Raw genomic sequence first — 23,656 nt, 5'->3', positions numbered from 1 at the left:
TAATATGTTATTTACCTTGTAAATATGCTTAGACATTATTTATTTTGTTTTATTTTAATGCTCATGTGTGAAGTTGATGTTTCGAAAGTTATTCTGATCTTTTATGTATGTACTCATGTCATAATTCCTGTAACACTGACGTATATGTCTATTTCTATTCTTTTGTAAAGCCCCTATTACCACAAATGTTATCTGTATCGTTATGTTCTTTACTGATGTGTTTTGTACCTTTGCTATTGTGTTCTTATGTTATAAAATTGTAATTGACACCAGTTCATCAAATTAAGCAACTTGTAAGTTACATTTCACTGCTCACGTTTTTGTTGGTCATAGTATATGGACAATATGTGAGAAGTAGGGACTGATAGTGTTTGCACGTGTGTTAATAATTCAGCAAGGGACTGGATAACAGCATTGCTGGTTGTAAGGACAATTCCAAAAACTTTGTGAGTGCACAAGTGGTGGTTATGGACTTGCTATATTACCCGCAAGACTCTTCAATGGTGATTGTGCACCTGCACAGTCACAACAGATGGCTGCTGGCCATCTCTACAAGGACTGCAGTGAGTCTGCACCTCTGTTGGCCCACCAGTACCGTAATCTCTACAAGGACTACAGTGGGTCTGCGTCTTTGCTGACTCACCAGTACCATTATTTCTACAAGGACTGCAGTGGGTCTGCGCCTCTGGTGGCCCACCAATACCGTAATCTCTACCAGGACTACAGTGGGTCTGCTCTGTGATGACCTACCCACCAATACTCTTCAAAATTTCGACTGACTCCGCTGTGGGTTTACTCTGTTGTGGCCCATTACCTGTCAGCATGTCAAGAGTCAGCACTGTCTTTCCGTTGGAAGGACAACGCTACTTCTTCAAGACTGCATGGAAATCCACTACTTCCGTGTGCATTTTCTTTTACTGCTCAGACTTTGAGAAAAACACTGCAATATGATGAATGATCAGGACTGTCTTTATGGACTGTGAGAAAATTTTACCTTTTGACCAACATTGTATCAATAAGTGTGTGCATTTGATTTCTTTGTTATTGTAATTACGATTATGAAAAATTTTAACAAATATGTATTGGCCAGTGCCCAAAAAAAATTTGTAAAATTTTTTGTGGGGAGCATGGGGGCTATGTAAGTAGGCTGTTTAGGTTTTTTATTGGTAACGCCACCTCTGTATGAAAATCACTGGCTGTGCTGTGTGCAGTCTGTGGCTGCTTTGCATTGTTGTAATACTCGCCATTGTAGTGTTAGGCAGCTGGCTGTGAACAGCGCGTAGTGTTGCGCAGTTGGAGGTGAGCCGCCAGCAGTGGTGGATGTGGGGAGAGAGATGGCGGAGTTTTGTAATTTGTCATGAACTGCTATATATATGATGATATCAAGGTAAATACATTCTTTGTTCTCTATTAATATCTTTCACTTGCTAACTATCCCTATCAGTAGTTAGTGCCTTCCATAGTTTGAATCTTTTATTTAGCTGGCAGTAGTGGCGCTCGCTGTATTGCAGTAGCTTGAGCAGCGAAGATTTTTGTGAGGTAAGTGATTTGTGAAAGGTATAGTTTAATGTTAGTCAGGGCCATTCTTTTGTAGGGAATTTTCAAAGTCAGATTGCGTTGCGCTAACAAAATATTGTGTGTCAGTATAAGCACAGTCCTGTAAAATTATTAAAAGGGGACGTTTCACTGTCTCCAGCAGGAGATGCGTTCAGCCGAAATTTTTACAAGCGACCTAACTGTGTTTAGGAAAGATATATTAAATACAGCTTGCGGCGCCGGCTTTGTTGTTGTTTGAATTAGTTTACTTGTTATGAAATTGAAGAAGCTAGCTACCATGAGTTAGTATGGGTAGAAGCTATACTTGACAACCGGAACAATTAATAACTGGTTCTTTTACCGATCCCCGACTCAGACGATACAGTTGCTGAAAAGTTCATTGAAAACTTGAGTCTCATCACAGATGGGTACACCACTCATATCATTATAATTGGTGGAAGTACGTATTCAAAGCCGGTGGTAGCTATAAAACATCGTCAGAAACAGTAGCAAATGCTTTCTCCGAAAATTATTATGAGCCGTTAGTTCAGGAGCCCAATGGAAGTGTAAATGGCTGCGAAAAAATGCTTGACCTTGTAGAAACAAACAGTACTGAACAGATATGGACCACCATAACGTATACGGGGATTAGTGATGACAATATAGTTACAGCGAGAAGGACGACAACAACACCCAAATCCACCGAAAATAAATTCAAAATATGGTAAATCTATTTAAAAAAGCTGATGAAGAATCACTTGACACCCTCATAAGAAACAGCCTCCACTCCTTCCGAACTGTGTAAGTGTAGACGAGATGTGACTTAAATTCAATTACATAGTATCTCAGGCGACAAATTAACAATAGATGGTGCTCATACACCATGGCACACAAAACAGGTCAGAACGCAGTAGCAGAAGCAACGAATAACGCATGTCAGATTTAAAAGAACACTAAATCTCCAAGATTGACGGAGTTTTGCTGAAGCTCGAAACCAAGCGAGTACTTCAGTGTGAGATGCTTTCAGTAGCTTACCCGATGAAACTTTGTCTCGAAATCGGACAGAAAATCCTAATTCTGTTCGTGTGTAAAGCACACCAACGGCAAGTAACAGTCAATACGTTCACTGAGTGATACCAATGGTAATATAAACGATGACAGTGCAACTAAAGTGAAGTTATTAAATACAATTTTCTGAAATTTCTTCAGCAAATATGACGAAGTACATAATATGGAATTCGAGTCGATAATAACTGTGAGCATGAATAATTTGCTAGTAAATATCCTTAGTATAGTGAATCAACTTAAAGACCTTAATAAAGGTACGGCTTCCGGTCCAGACAGCATACCAATAAGTTTCCTTTTTGAGTACTCTGAGACAACAGCCACATACTTAGCAGTCATATACAACCACTCCTTTGACGAAAGATCCGTACCAAAAACCGGGAAATTTGGACGTGTCACCCCAATACTAGAGAAAGGAAATAATAATAACCCATAGTATTACAGACCCATATCACTATTGTCGATCTGCAGCAGGATTTTGGAATATATGCTGTGTTCTAACATTGTGGATTGCCTTGAAGGTAATAGTCTACTGGCACACAGCCCGGTTTCAGAAAATATCGTTTTTCTGAAACACAACCAGCCCTTTATTGGCACCAAGGAATGAATGCTATCGGCAGGGGATCACAAATTGTTTCCATATTTTTAGATTTACAGAAGGCTTTTGACACTGTTTCTCAAGTGACACTTCTAATTAATTTGCGTGCGTGAGGAGTATTGCTTCAGCTGTGCGACTGGATTCGAGATTTCCGCTCAAACATGTCACAGTAATGTAGTAATCGACGGAATATCAACGAGTAAAACTGTACCAGAGGTCAGCAATCGGTCCTTTCGACTATGCTGCAGATGTGCAGCTCTGCTCTCATCTTGCAAGCAAGACTGGCAGCCTTTACCACTTCTGTTAGCCGCACGAAACCAGAGAGAATGGGGAAAGCAAAGCAAAGACTACGTTCTAATGGCAGAACGCTTAAAAGACTTCTTACATTAAGTTCGTCGTCTTCTGCTAGAGTACTGCTGCGCTGTATAGGATCCTTATCATACAGGACATCGAAAAAATTTAAAGAAGGGCAGCTCTTTTTGTATTATCGTGAAACAGGGAAGAGTATGGCGGTTATGATAAGCGAGTCAGGATGGCAGTTGTTATAGCAATGAAGGTTTTCGTTGGGGCAAGACCTAGTTGCCGCGCGGGATTAGCCGAGCGGTCTTAGGCGCTGCAGTCATGGACTGTGCGGCTCGTCCCGGCGGAGGTTCGAGTCCTCCCTCGGGCACGGACGTGTGTATTTGTCCTTAGGATAATTTAGGTTAAGTATTGTGTAAGCTTAGGGACTGATGACCTTAGCAGTTAAGTCCCATAAGATTTCCCACACATTTTAACATCTGAACAAGATCTAGTCACGAAATCTGAACCGACAACTTTCTCCCGTGAATGTGAAAATATTTTACTTTCGTCATCCTACATATGGACAAATGATCATCACAATAAAATGAGAGAAATCATAGCTCGTGCAGAAAAATTAAAGTGTCCATTTTCCCCACGCGATGTTAGAGAGAGGAAGGGTAGAGAAATAATCTGAACGTTGTTCGTAGAACACTTCCACGCACTTGATAATGAATTGCAGAGTAGTTATGTGGGGTGTAGATGTAATGATGTAATTAAGGTAGTTCATTTTCTATGTAAGGGAAATGAAAAAGTGCAGCTAGAGATTACGCAAATTATTGGTCTCCGCACATAAAGTGGAGTATAACAAGGGAAGGTACAGATGGAAAACAAAACAGTGTATTGTTACAAAAGTTTTTACAGAAGTCAGCACAACCCTAAAGACCGATAAAGTCTAACTTCACAGTTAATGTGAAAAGTAGTTGAGCATTATAAACTGAGTGCCCAGAGGTCACCGGGAGGCACGTGTGTAACACGAGAATATTTCGATCAGATGCTTGAACGTGGAATTATGAACGCTACCAAATGCTTGGATCATAGCATATTCCTAATCACAGGAGAAATTACGTTCCCGATGCTAATGGAGCTCTGGTATATCTCACTATCGGAGTGGCATCGTCTCCACAAGCATACACTTCCGCACAGGATGACCACGAAAGCTTGACGAACAGATGTCACGCAGCTGTAAGAGGCTTCGAGTGGTGCACCAGAATCTGGTTGCAATAAAAATTGTATGGAGGAAAATGCATCGCATTGGATCCAGTAACCAACGACCGACATCCAGTGTCTCACGACGACTTCTGGCCTCTCAGTGTACATGCACTGAAACCTGGCATTCAAGGGAAGGCAGTATTCGGTTACGATTGTGGACGGGGCCGTAATCAGTTACTATCAGTTGCCTTTTACATTTAGACACTATTTTAAACCAGTAATTCCTGACTAAACAATACATAAAAATACCACACGTTATTAATGAATGAATAAAGAACCGTATGACTATAAATAATAGCGTTTTCAGTGAGTTAAAATTTATCAAATCACGATTAAATACAGATACAGCAGATAATGTTTTAAAATCAAGCCACTGTGATCTGGGCAGAAGGCCTTACACGCCAGGAATGGCAATAAAATACGAATTGGTTAAAACTCTCTGCAGCTTACAAATTACAGGTATTGAAATATGAAAGGCAAGTCGCCAGAAACACAGCAGAAGGCATCAGACGCCACGACTGGCAGTAAATAAGGTTTTAAGGCTTACTGCTAAAATACAAATACCAAATTAGAATTTTAAGGCAAATGACCACAATCACGGTTGAAGGCCTTACACGCCAGGAACGGCAATAATATAAAAATTTTATAAACCTGCTGTAAAACAGTAAATACAGTAGCAAAGTTTAATTAAAAAACAAGCAACTGATCACCAAATGGGCGAAATAAGATGATGGTAATCCTTGGAACACAACCCTTAACATCCACTGAACACTACACTGCAAGATTTATTTCAGAAGGAGACCAGAACTATTAACTAGACATATGTAAACTTTAATCTTTGCATTACAAGGTATCGTAATAAATAATACAATAATAAAACACAAGGACCAGTACATAAGTTTCTTAAAGGGTACTGAGGCAGATTATACCCGCAGAAGGCGTGGGCTGAAGGAGCGTTACACTGAACTACTGGCAATCGGACCTCGTTTTAGAACACACGTGTCTTACAAGAACCAAGGGGCCCCAGACGGTGCTCCAGGAATCGATCTCTGAGAAGGTCCAGCAAGAAACGCTTTCGCGAGCGATGAAATAGGCAGCCAAGAGTTGTATTCACTTCACAATATGGTAACCCAGACTAGTGCCGGCCGCGGTGGTCTAGCGGTTCTGGCGCTGCAGTCCGGAACCGCGGGACTGCTGCGGTCGCAGGTTCGAATCCTGCCTCGGGCATGGGTGTGTGTGATGTCCTTAGGTTAGTTAGGTTTAAGTATTTCTAAGTTCTAGGGGACTTATGACCTAAGATGTTGAGTCCCATAGTGCTCAGAGCCATTTGAACCATTTGAACCAACTAGTGGCAGTTAACAAATGACTATTGATAATCTTACTGAAGCTACCTGACGTCCGACAACCCAAATGCAACGATGGAACAATACGCCAAAGCCGGGACCGGTGGTCTGCAATACGTCCCCAGAATACTGTGTTTAGAGTGACCAGAACGGGAAAGGACTCACTACCACCAGAGTAGAAGAATCACCAACCGGCCTACAATCAAGAAACGTGTCAAAACTACACATATTACCAGACAGCAGCGACAAGGCGAGGAAACGTACAGTGCCTTTACATACACTAGTCCCCAGGGCAGGTAACTGGGCCGTTGGCGGCCAACAGGCCAGAAAATTTACCGCTAGTTGAACAGCAAATTGTAACAAGTTGAACACAGTAAATAGTTATTACAAGTCGAAGAAAGCTAATCAAATCCGCCTTCCCCAAGCACTTCACTCGCTGCTCTTCGCCTCGGCGACACTATGAGCAGCAACACGAACCCAAGTCACTGGAGAATCTCGAGATAACGGTGGACGTTTCTCTACTTGTGGAAATGCACTCATCTTGAAGCTTGCTGGATCCGGTTTACGACGAGGTCGTGCACCGTCGTGACCACAGGCCTTCCACCCGGCAGTCCATGCGTGCCACCAGCGGTCCCGGCGTGTTCTGGCACTGCGTGGGTCTGGCTCTTCCTGAGTCCCCAAAAGTACTGGCCCACTCAGACAACCCGGAAAAACAACGACGTCGTCCTAAAGATGGGGCAACAGTTACTACATACCGGTAATCGCTGCTGCAGCCACTAGCGGACAGGCAACGCTTGCGAAACCGAGTCGCGCCAGTCAATATCAGAAGAAGACAAACAACCGCAACCTTGCCGACTAAACGATACCTTCTGGCCTCCAGCATAGGGCGGAAACCTACAAACAGCACCAACGCGAGCCGCAGCACGGCTCATGCATATTACCTGTAAATATGCGAACCCAGCGGAGGGGAACGGGAGGGTTGGTGGAAGAGGGAGGGATGAGGAGGGGGTCAGCTGCCCTCCATCGAACTTGTAACGACGGATCTTCAGAAACAGAACTTGAATCCCACCCCACATCGGTACAGTTCGGTTCGGTATCTGTTTGAGGAAAGGCAGAACATGAACGCTGATTATCAATAAATATACCCTGAACCATTTGTCGTGAATGGTGAAATCTCCACACCTACATCATACTCCGCAACCTAACTAATGGTGTGTGGCGGAGGTTACTTTTTGTAACACTGTCTACCAACCCTGTTCCACTCCCGAAGAGCGCTCGGGAAGAATGAATGTCGGTAAGCCTCAATGTTATTTCGTTATTCACCGATAACCCCCACCCTACTCACTCACCTTATCGTGGGAATAAGCTCTTTTATTTTAGAATGATCTTTTTAACTCATTTTAATGAAGAACTTTTATAGCCAAGATCGCATCTGGCAGAGAACCCGAGAAAATTCGGGTCGTATCTAAATTCGCTGAACGGGACAAAAGGCTTTCATTCAGTCCCTTGTTGACAAGTCTGGTGTGGCAGTCGAAGGTAGCAAAACGAAAGCCAAATTTTTAAACGTCACGTTCAAGAAACCGTTCGCACAGGAGATTCGTACTTTTCACCATCGCACAGACTCGTGAATGGACGACATAGTACTAAGCATATCTGGCGTAGAGAATCAACTGAAAGATTTGAAAGTAAATAAATGACCGCGTCCGGATGGAATCCCAGTTCGATTTTACAGAGACTACTCTGCGGCACTGGCCCCTTACCTAGCGTGCAGTTATCGTGAATCTCTCGCGCAGCACAAAGTCCCAAGCGATTGGAAAAATGCGCAGTGACTCCAGTATATAAGAAAGGTAAAAGAACGGACCCGCAGAATTACAGACCAATAGCCCTATCTTCCGTTTGCTGCAGAATCCTGGAACATATTCTCAGTTCCAACATAATACACTTTCTTGAGACTGAGAAGCTTATGTCCACGAATCAGCATGGTTTTAGAAAGTATCGCTCGTGCGAAACTCAGCTTGCCCGTTTCTCGCACAATGTACTGAGAACTCGGATGAAAGGCAACAGGCCGAATCCATATTTCTAGATTTCTGGAAAGCATTGTAGGCTGTTAACGAAGGTTCGAGCATATAGAATACGTTCACAGATACGTTAGCGGCTCGAAGACTTCCTAAATAAAAGAACCCAGTTTGCTGTTCTCGACGGCGAGTGTTCATCAGAGGCAACGGTGTCGTCAGGAATGCCCCAGGGAAGTGTTATAGGATCGCTGTTATTCTGTATATACATAAATGGTTTGGCGGACAGGGTGGGTAGCAATCTGCGGTTGTTTGCTGATGGTGCCCTGGTGTACGGTAATGTGTTGGAGCTGAGTGACTGAAGAAGATGCAAGACAGCTTAGACAAAATTTCCGGTTGGTGTGATGAATGGCAGCTAGCCCTAAATTTGGGAAAATGTAAAAAAAGGCAAGTTAATGCTGATGAGTAGGAAGATGAAAACTGTAATGTTCGGATACAGTATTGCTAGTGACGTCATTTAAATATCTGGGCGTAATGTTGCAGAGCGATATGAGGTGGAACCAACTTGTGAGAACTGCCTTAGGTAAGGCAAGTGGTTGGCTTCGGTTACTGGGAGAGTTTTAGGAAAGAGTGGTTCACCTGTAGAGAAGACCGCATATAGGACGCTGGTACGACCTATTCTTGAGTACTACTCGAGTGTTTGGGATCGTTATGAGGTCGGAGTGAAGGAATACACCAAAGCAATTCAGTGGCGGACGGCTAGCTTTGTTACCGGTAGGTTCTAACAACATGCAGGTGTTACGGATATGCTTCGGGAACGCAAATGGGAATCCCTGGAGGGAATGCGACGTTCTTTCCGAGAAACACTACTGAGAAAATTTGAAGAACCGACATTTGAAGCTGACTGCCGATAGATTCTACTGCCCCCAACGCACATTGCGCGTAAGAACCACGGAGATAAGATACGAGAAATTAGGGCTCATACGTAGGCGTACAGACAGTCGTCGTTCCCTCACTCTGTTTGCGAGGAGAAGACGAGGGGAAATGACAAGTAGTGGTACAGGGTATCCTCCGCCACGAACCGTGCGGTGGGTTCTGGAGTATCTGTGGTATCGATAGTTACGATGCCACAGTGTAGGTGCCCGTTCTTAGGTTGGCTCTACAAGAGCGGACGATCCAAACCGACGACAGCGCCCTCTAGCCGATGATGTGGAGCTCTACGAGCGCCGCTCCACTTTCGGCAGTTCATCAAGAGCAGACGGCCGGGACACTTCGCTTCAGCCCGTTTGGTATAGAGACTTTGCACTATTTACGACGGGTCTAAGACTTCGCACCTACTTCCTCATCTGTACAAAGTTATGTATGCCTCTGTATATATTCATACACCAGTAAACCCCTTTTACTTACTTGCAGTACCGACGTATTTTACCTCACCTGCTCCTACTCGCTTCCTTCATTCGGCCAACATTTAAGTTTTCAGGAGCAGAACCACGCGCCGCCAGGCAGGTTACAGAAGTATCTATGTAGATGTAGATGTAACATTTATTACTGATGACCAGTTTTAACAGTTCAAACCATCAACTTGTGATGTTGAAAAAAAATTGTTATAAATCGTGTTATAGTACTATGAATTTGTCACTCATAGGTTTGTCAAAAGGAAAACCATATAGAGGTAAAAAGCACCTTGTGCAAATGGGGATCTTCACATTCGTAACACTCCCCTGAGATTTATTAGTTGTTATAGTGCACGATATGTACTAAAAATGTGGATTCATACAAGTATTTACGTCTACATGACACGTTTTATACATCTCAGACGAAATACAACCTTCATGTTTACCATATATTGTGCACTATGAGAAATAACAAGCTTCATTGATGTGCTACACGTGTGAATATGCCCATTTGCGCAAAGTGCTTTTTATCTGTGTATAGTCTGACTGTTGACAATCTATTGTGTAATACGCTGTACAGTGTCCACCATTACGAAAACATGTCATGTGTGATAAATTCATAATATAACACGATTTATGACCAAGATCTTTGGAAGATCAGATGATGGCAGTTTAAGTTGTCGAAACTGGTTGACAATAATAAACATTAATTAATGAAACCTCGGCTGTAAAAATCTGTTTTCAAGTTGAATATATATCGCTCCTTCCATTTGCTCAATATGAGAAACTTCAATCAATTACATGACGTTCTGCGTCATTATTGCTACTATTATTATTATGGATGTTACTTTTGTGTTAGGCTGAACAATTTTACAAAATTGTCTATTTTCCGTTAATTAAATGTTTCAAGAAGGTCATAATATTTGCTGCACTGTCACTGGTTCCACGTCCTGCACCCTCGACAGCACCTGCCCATTTAACAATGAGTTTTATCGCTAAAAGGAAACGTTATCCACAAAGAAGACGAAATCTTCCGAATACTATAAATGCTTTATTCGTTCCATCACTAGCATATCCTCTGTGCTTCCGGCCACGTAACCGCAAGAGTGACTGCAGTTTCGGATCTAAGGCATAATCTGATCAGCTCGTGACTACAGTATGAACCTTCTCCTGGCTCGATGTGTGCAAACGATCACGATATTTCTGTTTTTGTATTTACCCACGCCTTAAAATACACCTTAGGTCCTTCATGATGTTTTACATACGAATCACCTGCCGCTTTTCCACACTGAAAGCACATTTCATCATTGCGATTTGAAAGTGTTTGTTGTTTATGACATGCTGGATGTGCGGCAGGAGGAAGTGTAAAACAAACTTCTTTCTTAACATGATTGATTGCGCACCATGTCATATCTCAGACATCAATCTCATTTTCGAGATAGATGTATCAGGATACAGCAGAATAAAATATGACGTGACGTGACTTCACGAGCGCTCTGTAACTGTCACAAGCCGATCTTATAGCGAGCAGTTGTTCTCGACATTTGACTGGCTGCAGTTTTGTGTGCTGACCACAACCAGCAGGGCACCGATCCATCATTCCAATCGAGCTGCCACATGGGGTTTCGGAACGACAGGAGTAATCAGGTGGCTTGTTCTGCAGGGAACTACCGAAACTTCGCTCATATCTCTCTGAAATGTTGTATGCCACTATGCCATCAGCATGACTAGCTGTTGGGTGGAGAGGCTAGGCCACAATAAGTACACGGGAATTACGTTTTAAACATTAATCACAGGCCGACCGGTGAGGCCGTGTGGTTCTAGGCGCTACAGTCTGGAACCGAGCGACCGCTACGGTCGCAGGTTCGAATCCTGCCTCGGGCATGGATGTGTGTGATGTCCTTCGATTAGTTAGGTTTAATTAGTTCTAAGTTCTAGGCGACTGATGACCTAAGAAGTTAAGTCGCATAGTGCTCAGCCCCCCCCCCCCCCCCATTAATCACAATTAAATAAGAAAGTTCGGATTTAATTTATTCATCACCGAGAATAATAGTAGCTACTTAAATCTTGATTGTAAACGATTTGAAGAAATAAAATTTTAAACAATAATTTTTAAACAGGCCCTCTCGGCGAGAGGAATTACCCTACACATAACTGGTAATGAAACTATGTGGTTTACAATGAAGATTTAAGTAGTTTCATTACTTAAATCTTCATTGTAAACCACATACAAAAAAAATTTAACATGAACCTTTAGATAGGTGCCTTCGGTGACAGAACTACCGCCGTTCCCAGTCGCCGCAACGGGATCACCCAAGCCCCACTAGTTCGGATAGAAAGGCAGTTATAATCAATCACTACCATAAACTAAAACTTAGGATTACATTCAAATATAATAAGGGCCCCAGTAAAATTTCCTTCTTCTTACCAAACCTAAATGCACTTAAAAATTCAAACCATGGCGGAGTAGGAAGATAATGTAAATACAAAAATAAAAATGGTTCAAATGGCTCTGAGCACAGTGGGACTTAACTGTTGATGTCATCAGTCCCCTAGAACTTAAAACTACTTAAACCTAACGAACCTAAGGACATCACACACATCCATGCCCGAGGCAGGATTCGAACTTGCTACCGTAGCTGTCGCGCAGTTCTAGACTCTAGAGCCTAGAACCGCTCGGCCACCCCGGCCGGCTGCAAAAACATAACTGGATACTGAAAATAGTTGAGCATAAAATACCACAAACTATTTAACCCTTGAAATATTCAATCTCTTTGAGAAAATTCCACTTTGCTTCCAGGAGGCCTCCTGTTTCAACGGCAATGATTATAGGAAATGTATTACAAATGGTTAAAAGTGGTTAATAACAAATACCTGCTGAGAGATTTTTTTTTCTAATTCATAAAGGCCACGGCCAGTCATATAGTAAAACACATTTACTTGGTTAAGTGCAATGAAATCAAAAGAAAAATTGGTCTGTCATTTGTGAATTAAGTTACTTAATGACCCGGGAGTTTATGATGATGATGTATGGTTTGTTGGGTGCTCAACTGTGCGATTATCAGCGCCCGTACAAATTCCCAACCATTGCTCAGTCCAATCTCGCCACTTTTATGAATGATGACAACACTAACAACCAGTCGTCTCGAGGCAGGTAAAAATCCCTGACGCTGCCGGGAATCGAACCAGGGACCTCGCGCTCGGGAACCCAGAACGTGACCGCGAGACCATGAGCTGCGGACCTGGGAGTTAACTCGCCAACAGAAGGCTCTATAGTGACCATACGGTGCAATTCAGACTGAACAACAACTTTACAATTTAAGAAACACATAAACATTTCTTAACAACAAAGAGTTATGATCACTTTGCGGAATATGAGAAACTACACGATACATCAGACTGCGGATATCAAGACCAAAATGTGTTTGGCCATCAACGGTACAAGAGAATATGTTTTACTTGCTCTAATTAATCACGATGAAACCTAAGTATAAACGCTAAGAAGATTCGCTCAGCAGTTTGGCCTCTACTGACGCCCAAAAGGTTAATTACGAAATACCAGAAACGCAATGGTAACTGTTCATATGCGTTGCATTGCACTCACCCAGACAGACAATTTCCCCAAAAATACGGACTGGAGAGGAATCAATCACCATTTAATTTGTAACGTCTCCTGTAATTGACATGCATTCGACAGCTTGCTTACCAATATTTTCCAAAACGCCGCACATTAAAACGGGTTCTTCTGGTGATCATACCTGGGGTTCCGTTAGTGATAAAAGATAGACATAAGGGTTATGAATAGCCCTTGGGCTAGTTACTACTTGTACACCCACCAAAAGGTGTCAGTATCCTACAGTACAGGATCTAAATATGGTTAGTCGACGCTTCCTTTTACAGAGGCAAAAGGTGCAGATCAGACGGTTCGTTTTTTTCATTTGATGTGGTCTACGGCGGGCTTGATGGGACTTACGCAGGTACAGCTCATGGGCAGTTTCTTGAAAAACACCGGAAAATGGCTTTTTACTGCACTTTAACCGCCACCAGCGAGCCAAAACCCAACCGCGCGCTCTAAAGTAGCGCTCTACAGCAAATTGCTGCAATTTTTAAGATATATGCCTAATATCCCGATCTCCAACTACCTCGAATATTTTCTCAATATCTTTAAACGTTTCCTAAATACAGAGGTTCAAAGTTACATTATGTGTAGGTAAAATACGCACATAATATTATTAAATGAATTGATTGATGATGACGGCTATACACGTGATATCCCTTGATTTAAACTGACAGGCCTACCGGTGATGAATGAATGAACGATGCATTTGCGTAAATTTTGCATCTACAGGTCGTCCAAACTGTATTAGCTGTGGGTTTAAAAATGGTTAAAAACATGGTTCTTTGGAACCAAACACCAGCGCGGATTCTAAGACTGCTATTCACAGCAAATGGCTGATCTTTCTACATTACATTCTTAAGATACCGAACAACCTTCAAATTTTCTTGATATCTTCACCACTTTCCTTGATATACAGGTTGAAACTACCGTACTCGTACACTAAAATATTCACGTAAACGTCAAATAAATCTATTGATGACGGGTACACTACTGAGAAACCCATGATTTAACTAAAATGACTGCTATTCCCGTGAATGAATGAATGAATGAACGAATCATGCATTTGCGTAAATTCATTGGTGGTGTCTGAGGAAACACGAAAAAAGCGTTTATCACAATTTTTTCGCCGTTAGTAGTTGACTAAACACCGGTCGTGGATTCCAAAACGGCTACGCAGAGAAAATGGCCGTAATTCATGCAGTACTTTCCGCAGATCCCGGTCTCGAACAGCCTTGAAAATTTTTGAGCTACCTTCCTCCGATACCTAGGTATACAGGTTCAAAGCTACCCTGCTTGTGCACGTAAAATACGCACGTTAAACGAGACGTGATAAGGAAATGTAGTTTATAAAGTGACGTGGCACGGTGATATATGTTCTAAAGGATCTCCGTTATCATCAGAAGTGTTCTGAGAACTCCACGTTATAGCACTGAAGCACATGCAAAAATTTTTTGCACCTAAAATCCAGTTTCAGGCGTAAATTGATTTCACGTTATTTCAGTTCACATAAGTAAAGAATCAAAACTTTACTGGCCCATCAAGTTCTTTTCATATAAGTGATATGCCCTGCTGTGTCAGGGAAAATAAGGAATTTTCGGGAAAAAGCTTCAGTCGAGCAAAAAAAGACGAGTATGCTCCTCTTTGATAAAATTCTCTAAATACAATAATAATGTCGTGTGACGAGGGCCTCCCGTCGAGTAGACCGTTCGCCTGGTGCAAGTCTTTTGATTTGAAACCACTTCGGTGACTTGCGCGTTGATGGGGTTGAATGACGATGATTAGGACAACACAACACCCAGTCCGCGAGCGGAGAAACTCTCCGACCCAGCCGGGAATCGAACCCGTGCCCTTAGAATTGACATTCTGTCGCGCTGACCTCTCAGCTACCGGGGGCAGACATACTCTAACTGAAAAGTGGGGTACCAGCTGTCTCATTCTATCTTTTCCAGCACCTTTAAGAATTTTCGCAAAAGCACAGACAAGCAAACATATTCGCGCCTTTTTATCCTGAGAGGGCGAGACTGAAGGAGACATTGCCAATAGGAGAGGAATAAAGAGAAGGAGAAAGTGAAAATGGGTAAGAGCCAGTGATAAAGAAAGACTGCTTCTATGATAATGACAGAAAGGAAAAGAAAGATAATGACAGTGAGAAGGAATTAATGAGATAATAGCCGTAAGAGAGACCCAGAGGGAGACAGCGATAGTAAGAGGAGAAAGTAGTAGTAGTACAGAACGAAGGCGACTGTGTCTGTGAAACATGAGACAGTGACCGTTGGAGAGTCGCAATGAGTTGGGCCGAATGAGTGAGTGAGTGATGCTGGGCAGTTGGGAGTGGACGAGCATGACAGACTTAGAGCTACGGACTGTGAACCAGTTAGGTCAGCCTACGGAAGTGAGAGGTGTGTTGCATGTTCAAAAGAGCCTGAATACGTTTCAAAGCCAAAATGTTTGCTAAGGTTTTTAAAGTTGCTGAAGAGTTAGAATGAGATAGATGGTACCCCACTTTTCAGTCAGTCTTTTAACTCTTCAAATAACGCGAGCGTCACAGTCTCATGAGATAGCGCGCGCGGACGAGGATGCCACGTTTCCAAATTGGTACCATTAGTATATTTTTGCAACTATTATTGCTTGTACGAGGGCTATTCCGAAAGTAAGGTCCGATAGGTCGCGAAATGGAAACCACGTTAAAAATCAAAAATGTTTTATTTGCAACAGTTAGATACACCTTGCAGCTACTTATCTCCATAGTCGCCGACCCGACTTAGACGTGTATCGTAGCGTTGTACCAACTTTCCCATACCCTCGCTATAGAAGGCAGCCGCCAGTGCTCTCCGCCAATTCTCTACGCTGGCCTACGGCTCGTTGTCTTGTGCCGAAATGTTGTCTTCATAACCAGCGGTTCATGTGACCTGAGCTGAAACTCAGAGGGAGACAATTACGGGCTGTAGTGTGGGTAATCTCACATTTCCATTTGAAAACGATGCAGGAGCATCTTCATTGACCCTGCAGAATGCGGCTGAGAATTGTCTTGAAGACGAAACAGCACGACAGTTATGTAATGTTAGCTGCATAGCTTCAGGGGAAATTTCTCACCAGGCCCCCGTACTTGGCGGCAGACACTATTTTCTAGACATCTTTACGCACTCACTGCGAGCTCAGAAATGAGAAGAGCGACGTGATGCTAACTGGGGTTATACTAGAGACACTACCCATCTGTGCAAAGCTTTATCGGATTTTCATAGTCGTTTCCATTTCGTGACCGATCGGACCTTACTTTCGGAATAGCCCTCGTATAATGTAAGCAGAATATAAGGACATTAAACTTCACAAACAAATAATATTTAACTTCCTGGCAGATTAAAACTGTGTGCCCGACCGAGACTCGAACTCGGGACCTTTGCCTTTCGCGGGCAAGTGCTCTACCAACTGAGCTACCGAAGCACGACTCACGCCCGGTACTCACAGCTTTACTTCTGCCAGTACCTCGTCTCCTACCTTTAATCTGCCAGGAAGTTTCATATCAGCGCACACTCCGCTGCAGAGTGAAAATCTCATTCTGGAAACATCCCCCAGGCTGTGGCTAAGCCATGTCTCCGCAATATCCTTTCTTTCAGGAGTGCTAGTTCTGCAAGGTTCGCAGGAGAGCTTCTGTAAAGTTTGTAAGGTAGGAGACGAGGTACTGGCAGAAGTAAAGCTGTGAGTACCGGGCGTGAGTCGTGCTTCGGGAGCTCAGTTGGTAGAGCACTTGCCCGCGAAAGGCAAAGGTCCCGAGTTCGAGTCTCGGTCGGGCACACAGTTTTAATCTGCCAGGAAGTTTCATATCAGCGCACACTCCGCTGCAGAGTGAAAATCTCATTCTGGAAATAATATTTATTTTAACTTCTTTACCAATTTAGGGGATACAGATAAATGAAAACTTAACTATGTTTTACATTACAATAGGAATACTTTTGTTTTCTGTAGTGTATAATATTGAGTAATTGCAGTATCAATCATATACGTGTATTTCTCATATTACTTGAAACTAATGATATCTTAAATTACACTGTATATAAACATGGGAACACTAAATATCAATCGCTCTGCACTTCCATCTTCTCTTCGACGACAGCAATCGCAAACTACTTGGGGTGTTGAGTGATTCTAACATATAAAATGTCTGCATGTCTAACAGCGTACTGTAGTCTTGTTATTCTTGTGTGGGCATCATTTCTTGTACAGACATACTCTTTTTCCTTTCATTCGATTGTCTCGTCGATTCAGTATTAGTTGGTTCTCGGTAGTCTAAGAGAGAAAAATATATATCCTTTGGCAGATTCTTAAGTTTTGCACTGTGTTTGTAGTGTTCTTCAAAAAGCCCGGAAGCCATATTTTCCCGGAAGTGCTGTTTACTGCACGTTTGGTCTATATTATTCCACATCCAAAATCTGTGTGAATTTATTTCTGCCATGTCCAAAAATCTAAAGAACATTGCCAGCGTCCTCCTTTTCGTTTTCCTTGAAGTCGAATCAAGCAAAAACTTTTGGTCAACTGTATCCACGCCTCGTTGGTACGGTTATGGTCCGTTATTAGGGTGGGTTTTCTTGTTCCTGTGTCTATTTTCTTGCAGTCTTGAGTTTTAGATTAAAGGTGGATACTTTTTTTTCTCTGATATGTAGGATAAAAGAATGCAATTGTCCTGGAATCCAAATAGTGACGTGCCCCTTTCTCGGGATTTCAGATCCAGAAAGTCTGAGGGGATATCTTTTTCATTCGTTCTGTACCAAGAAATGTTTCACCGTTCTCCAGAAGAAACTGCGCCAATGGATACCTACTGTAGTAGTTGTGGGTGGTCACATTTCTGTGAGAACCTAAGACGCACTGAACCATTTGGTTGATTATTTCGAACGGTTTGTTCGATGTAATGTAAGAACCTTCTCTTTGTTTACTCAGTATATCTCAAAGCTGTGCACATAAAATGTTCTACTGTCGCACATGGCACACAATTTCAGACTTTACTTCGCTGACTTGGCAGGCATGTACTGGAAGAAACTACACCAACATGGAAAGGGAAGCAGCATTTCATCAGCGGTCACAAATTCTAAAACGGAGTAATTGTTCTTACAGATACTTTCAAAGTCTCTGCATACCTCCCTGATGACTGCTAATCTATCATACTTTTCTCGTATTCCCCTAGTCGCTCTCCCATCAAACCTGATGCTTCTGAGTGGGAACAGAAATGTGTTACAGGAAAACGCAACTCGGCAACCTATCATCCCTGTACCCTTACGTTTCCAAGCTCTTCGGGCATTGGCACGACTACTTTTGTTGAGAGCGACTAAGAATATAGCCCCACGAAGAGCTTTTATTTCCGAAGAAGATGTAAACTTAGAACCTCTCTCCCTCGTATACTGAATTGTAAATGTCCGTTATGAAATATATAGGTTTCTGTAACCAATAATTTTGTCGAAACATCCTGGCAGATTAAAACTGTGTGCCCGACCGAGACTCGAACTCGTGACCTTTGCCTTTCGCGGGCAAGTGCTCTACCAACTGAGCTACCGAAGCACGACTCACGGCCGGTACTCACAGCTTTACTTCTGCCAGTACCTCGTCTCCTACCTTCCAATCTTTACAGAAGCTCTCCTGCGAACCTTGCAGGTCCTGCAAGGTTCGCAGGAGAGCTTCTGTAAAGATTGGAAGGTAGGAGACGAGGTACTGGCAGAAGTAAAGCTGTGAGTACCGGGCGTGAGTCGTGCTTCGGTAGCTCAGTTGGTAGAGCACTTGCCCGCGAAAGGCAAAGGTCCCGAGTTCGAGTCTCGGTCGGGCACACAGTTTTAATCTGCCAGGAAGTTTCATATCAGCGCACACTCCGCTGCAGAGTGAAAATCTCATTCTGGAATAATTTTGTCCATCGTGTTTGTAGGAATGAATCTCATAATCGCGTCCAGTTCCCAGGGAATATTTCTGCCTACGCGTTTCGGACCTGCCAGTATTTTTATGTTTTATGATTTCGTTTTGTTCGCAAAAGGTAAGGAATTGCTCATCCAAGCTTTTTCCCCATATTTTCCGACCTAGAGAACGGTAATCATTGCCTTGAATATCATTTAAGGGATTGGAATGTTCATCCCCGGATTGTTCTGAGTCGCTTCTATGGCAATCCACGTTCACACTCCCTTCCTCCCCTTCATTTTCATCGGTGGAGCGGTGGAGGCTCTACTCCTTCGTCTTCATCCTCAGACAGCCACAACTTCATCGTGTGTATTGTGCCTATTCCTAGAAAAGCAAACAGGAGCGAAGACGTAATGATGTGCATTGCACTTATTGCAATATGCAGCGACGGTTAGCTCAAACAACGGCAAAAGCAAAGGGAGATATGGCGATTAAATACATACACGATTGACCGCGCGGCACGGAGTGCCACCTGAAAGATGTTCTCAGTTCTACTGATAGTTTCTCACTGACTGTACAAGGAAACAGTAGGCGAACACATGCAGTACTCGGAGGAAGCGCGAACCTGGGAATTCCTACGAACAGAAAGTGAGGGAGCAGAGCACTAACACGTACTTCCACGAACACTGGGCTTGCGGAACTCTCTGCCACCGCGTGGTGCTTGGAGGGTCAGTAGAAAGGAGCGTATTCGCCTTTTTTCTCAATAGATCGAGCTTGTACCGTAGATTTTACAGTGGACCTCAATTTGAGTCACACTCCCAGCATATAAAATCTACAGTGCCTTGGTAAACAAACAAGAAGACTGATCACCAAATAATACGTAATCTCGACCAACAGGTGAATTAATACAACCCCATTCCCGGTAAAGGCAGTTACCATCCGGTGAGTGAATCCAGAGCAAGGCGTTTCACCAACCAGGGCAACACGGTACGCCCCAGTCAGCACGAAGGTGACCCTGTCTACGATCCCGGGAGGCCGGCCTCCCGGAACTCATGTCCGCAGCCGTGCCTCGACAACTGGTCACGGCTTGCCGCGTTTGCACTCCATGTTGCTGCTCACTTCCGGGCGTCTGGCAGTTCGGGCACTGAACTACCGCCGCCCGGCTGTTCGGACACAGGCTAACCACACGTCCACTTAGTACGCGCTTCAGCTCTATCCGTGGACTTCACAGTCAAAGATTACAACACAGGCTGAAAAACCAGATCGACAGGAGCCGGCGCGGCTCACTCTCTAGACCTACTTAGACAGAAATAAACGCGAAGTGCGGGTCAAATTAGATTTTTAATCTGTCACCCACCACCCAGTTCCTAAGAATTTAATTTTCTTTTACCCCAAGAGAAATACACTATCATCAGTTTAACTTGCAAACATTGCCGATACTGAGATTATAATTCTTCTACTTCAATGTGGACATTTCCAGGCGGCATTTCGTGGACACACAAAAGCGCCACACTGGTGAATCGAAACATCATACCGAACTGCTTATTAGCGTTTTTGTACACCTTTGAAGTGCACTAAGGCAACAGAACTGCGTACTGTGCATTTCACATGTCCTTAGTAGGTTTCCAGAAGTACATGGTATCATACGTCTACATACAGCTCACGTAATTCCTGTAAAATACGGTTCACTGGTTTGGGGACGCGGAATTTGCTTCAGATGGCGCACCAGATATGTTGCATCGTGTCCAAATCAGGCGAATTTTGTGACCAAGATAATAAACGTGGGTGCTTCTCAAAGCAGTGTTCGATTCTGGCCTTGTGACACACACAGTTACTCCAATAGACGATGCCGTCGCCGTCAGGGAAGACACCAAACACGAAGTGATGCAGATGGTCCACAATAATGTTCACGTGTTCCACAGCTGTCATGGTGGCTTCGTTTACTACTGCAGCTCGCTGAAAATCCAGGTGACTATTCCCCCCCAGCATAATACTGGCCCTACCGGACTGCATTCGTGTCACAGCGTATGTATCGAAAAAACCGTTTGCCTCGGTGATGCCGTATCCGGATACGACAATCTGCCTGGTGCAACATGATTTATACGACCAGCCAACACGTTTACGGCGATCCATTGGCCTATTTTGACGCTTTGCCCCTGATGATTCTGGGATCCATATATTCTCGGTGGACCGATATGGTCCACCAGACGAAGGCCGTTATCGAAATTAGTACACACTTTACCGTCCAGCTAACCTTATGCTTTGCTGTACGAATTCTAGTAAACACTCCTTCCGCTTATTGGGACCTCCACATCCACATTTTGTCTCTTTACCGATTTTATTTAGAACGCGCACCATCGGTGTTCAACACCCTTTTAGTTTGCTGACAAACATTGCGGGATCACTAACCTCTGTTTGTAGCCGCACCTTGGAAAACAGTAGCGCTCATCAGATGTGAAGTTATTACTTAAATACACCAGAGAATGCACCTTTAAGGGTCTGCGGAAAGATTCAAAATCATGAAATTGTAACGCCGGAGATGCATATCCTCCTATTTCCATCTATTGTACTATAATTTTTTTTCCTTGGTTTGTTACCTCAAGATATGACATTTCTGTCTCTTTATATATGGTAATTGTTTTACTGTTTGTATATATATATATATATATATATATATATATATATATATATATATATATATATGCATTTATGTTGGTTTGTTTTGTGAATATTAATTGTATTTATACGCTGGGTCTGGCCTAGGGAAAACTATACTATCGAACGAATACATCGATAGGTCTTGTGGAGAACAAAAGTGTTTAGGATCTTTGGTAGTGTTAACTCTGCCGCGTGGAGCGCGGGCAGAGCAGAGGGGTAGTCTGGCTGGAGTAGTGCAGTGGAGCAGGTGTGTTGTGTGAAGCTCCCGCGAGTTGCCGTGCTTTCGGGGTTTGGCAGCATGTAATTGCGCTCGACTTGCGATGATAGTCTCTGACATGGTGTCGCGGACGGGAAGCATTAGCTGGCGCACATCAAGAGCCCGTTTAGCCTGGTGACCGTGTCGAGAAGAAGGCGCGCCAGCATCCAGCTTCTGCAACAGCGACGGCCGACAATGAGTGACTGTCGCCACCTCCTCGATCGACGACTTCAAACCTTCAATCAACCAACAAGGAAGACTGGAAGCACGCAAAGTTTCAGAACTGTATGGCAGACCTCAGCTTTTCAAACTTTTAAAATTGTTGCATCACAAAATTACAGCTACTTAGCATGAACCTTTGTCGCTCATTGTCCCAATTGCATTACCAAGCAGGGTCCCTTCCTTTTCCGAAATGAACCCGAGTGTCGTTGAAATTCAAACGCCAGCATAATTCCATTTCACTGCTTTCATTTCAAAGTTCAGTTAAAGTATTCATAGCTGGCTACAATACTCAGATTACACAAGCACAAATTAAGAGTGCTAGTTTTGTTACCATATTTTAGCTTACCTGTGACTGCAGCTCAGCTTGGTACGTACTAAATTTTACTATTGTTAATTGTTCAGAATCGTTTAATTCAAGTTCAAAGTTAAATCTCTTATTTCTAAATTGCGTAGATTCAAGTAGCTTTTGAAATGATTGTTGAGGTAGTCCAAGACTAACCGTATTTTACTGAATTTCGATGTGCTTCAGAAAGAAAGCTCACTATTAACTTCAGTCACTAAATTAACTTTCGATTTTCCGGTTTTATTAATTCTTTTGCTAAATTAAGTGTAGCGAAATTTATTACTTCTGACAAACTTTCAGTTTTCACACTACACTTGTCAACCTTCAGTTGCCACGCTTCTAGTGCTAATTATATGTGTAATAATCTTTCTTTTTCAGTTACTATAGTAATTGTCCTTAGGACTGGCGACCGTAATTTCCCCCAAATCTCAAATATCTAATTACCGCTAGTTGATTGTTAAAGTAACGGCCGCACATTTACTTTCTTTATTAACTTTACCCCTATTTCAAAATTAATTTCCACCAGTTTCATTTGCATTTTTCCTTTCATTTAGATGTAACCCTTTCCTCCCTCTTTACCGACAAATTAACCTCGGTGACGATTGCTTTTCCCAAATTTCCATTAGGTACACGCGGTTTAATTTTTCACTGTTATTAAGGTCGATAAGTGAGGGGGAGGTTACAAAATGTTCAATTTTTACTTTTTTGCTTTTTAAAAATCTACAGACTTTCCCCTTTCAACTGATACACAATTTATTTCGTTCAGAAATCGACAACTAGTTTTAAAATATTTTTGCAATATGTTGTGCATGGGCGTGACACACTGTGGCGCTGTTAAACTACTGTCAAATGTTGTACTCATGAATCTACATGCTCATCATGTACATTTTAGTGATGTGAGAAAAAATGTGTTACTAAATAAGTGTAGTGGCTAACCTTGATGGTCGATGTATATGCTCGTATATATATAGCTCGATTGTTGTGTGTTTCATGTTTATTTACTCTATTGTATTTCTGAAAATATTCGTAGTCAATTCTGTTTGTTTAAGTATCTTTTATATTGAAGGATGATCATGGTTGAACGTAAAGGGACTGGATATCACCTCAAGGTTTTTAAGAAAAGGAGAAATATTGGAAAGCCAAAGGTAGGTGTTATTACTGTAAACAATAAAGACGATAACCAAGAGT

Source organism: Schistocerca nitens, chromosome 4 (assembly GCF_023898315.1).
Source record: "Schistocerca nitens isolate TAMUIC-IGC-003100 chromosome 4, iqSchNite1.1, whole genome shotgun sequence".
Taxonomy (NCBI): domain Eukaryota; kingdom Metazoa; phylum Arthropoda; class Insecta; order Orthoptera; family Acrididae; genus Schistocerca; species Schistocerca nitens.
This window is presented reverse-complemented; position numbering follows the sequence as displayed.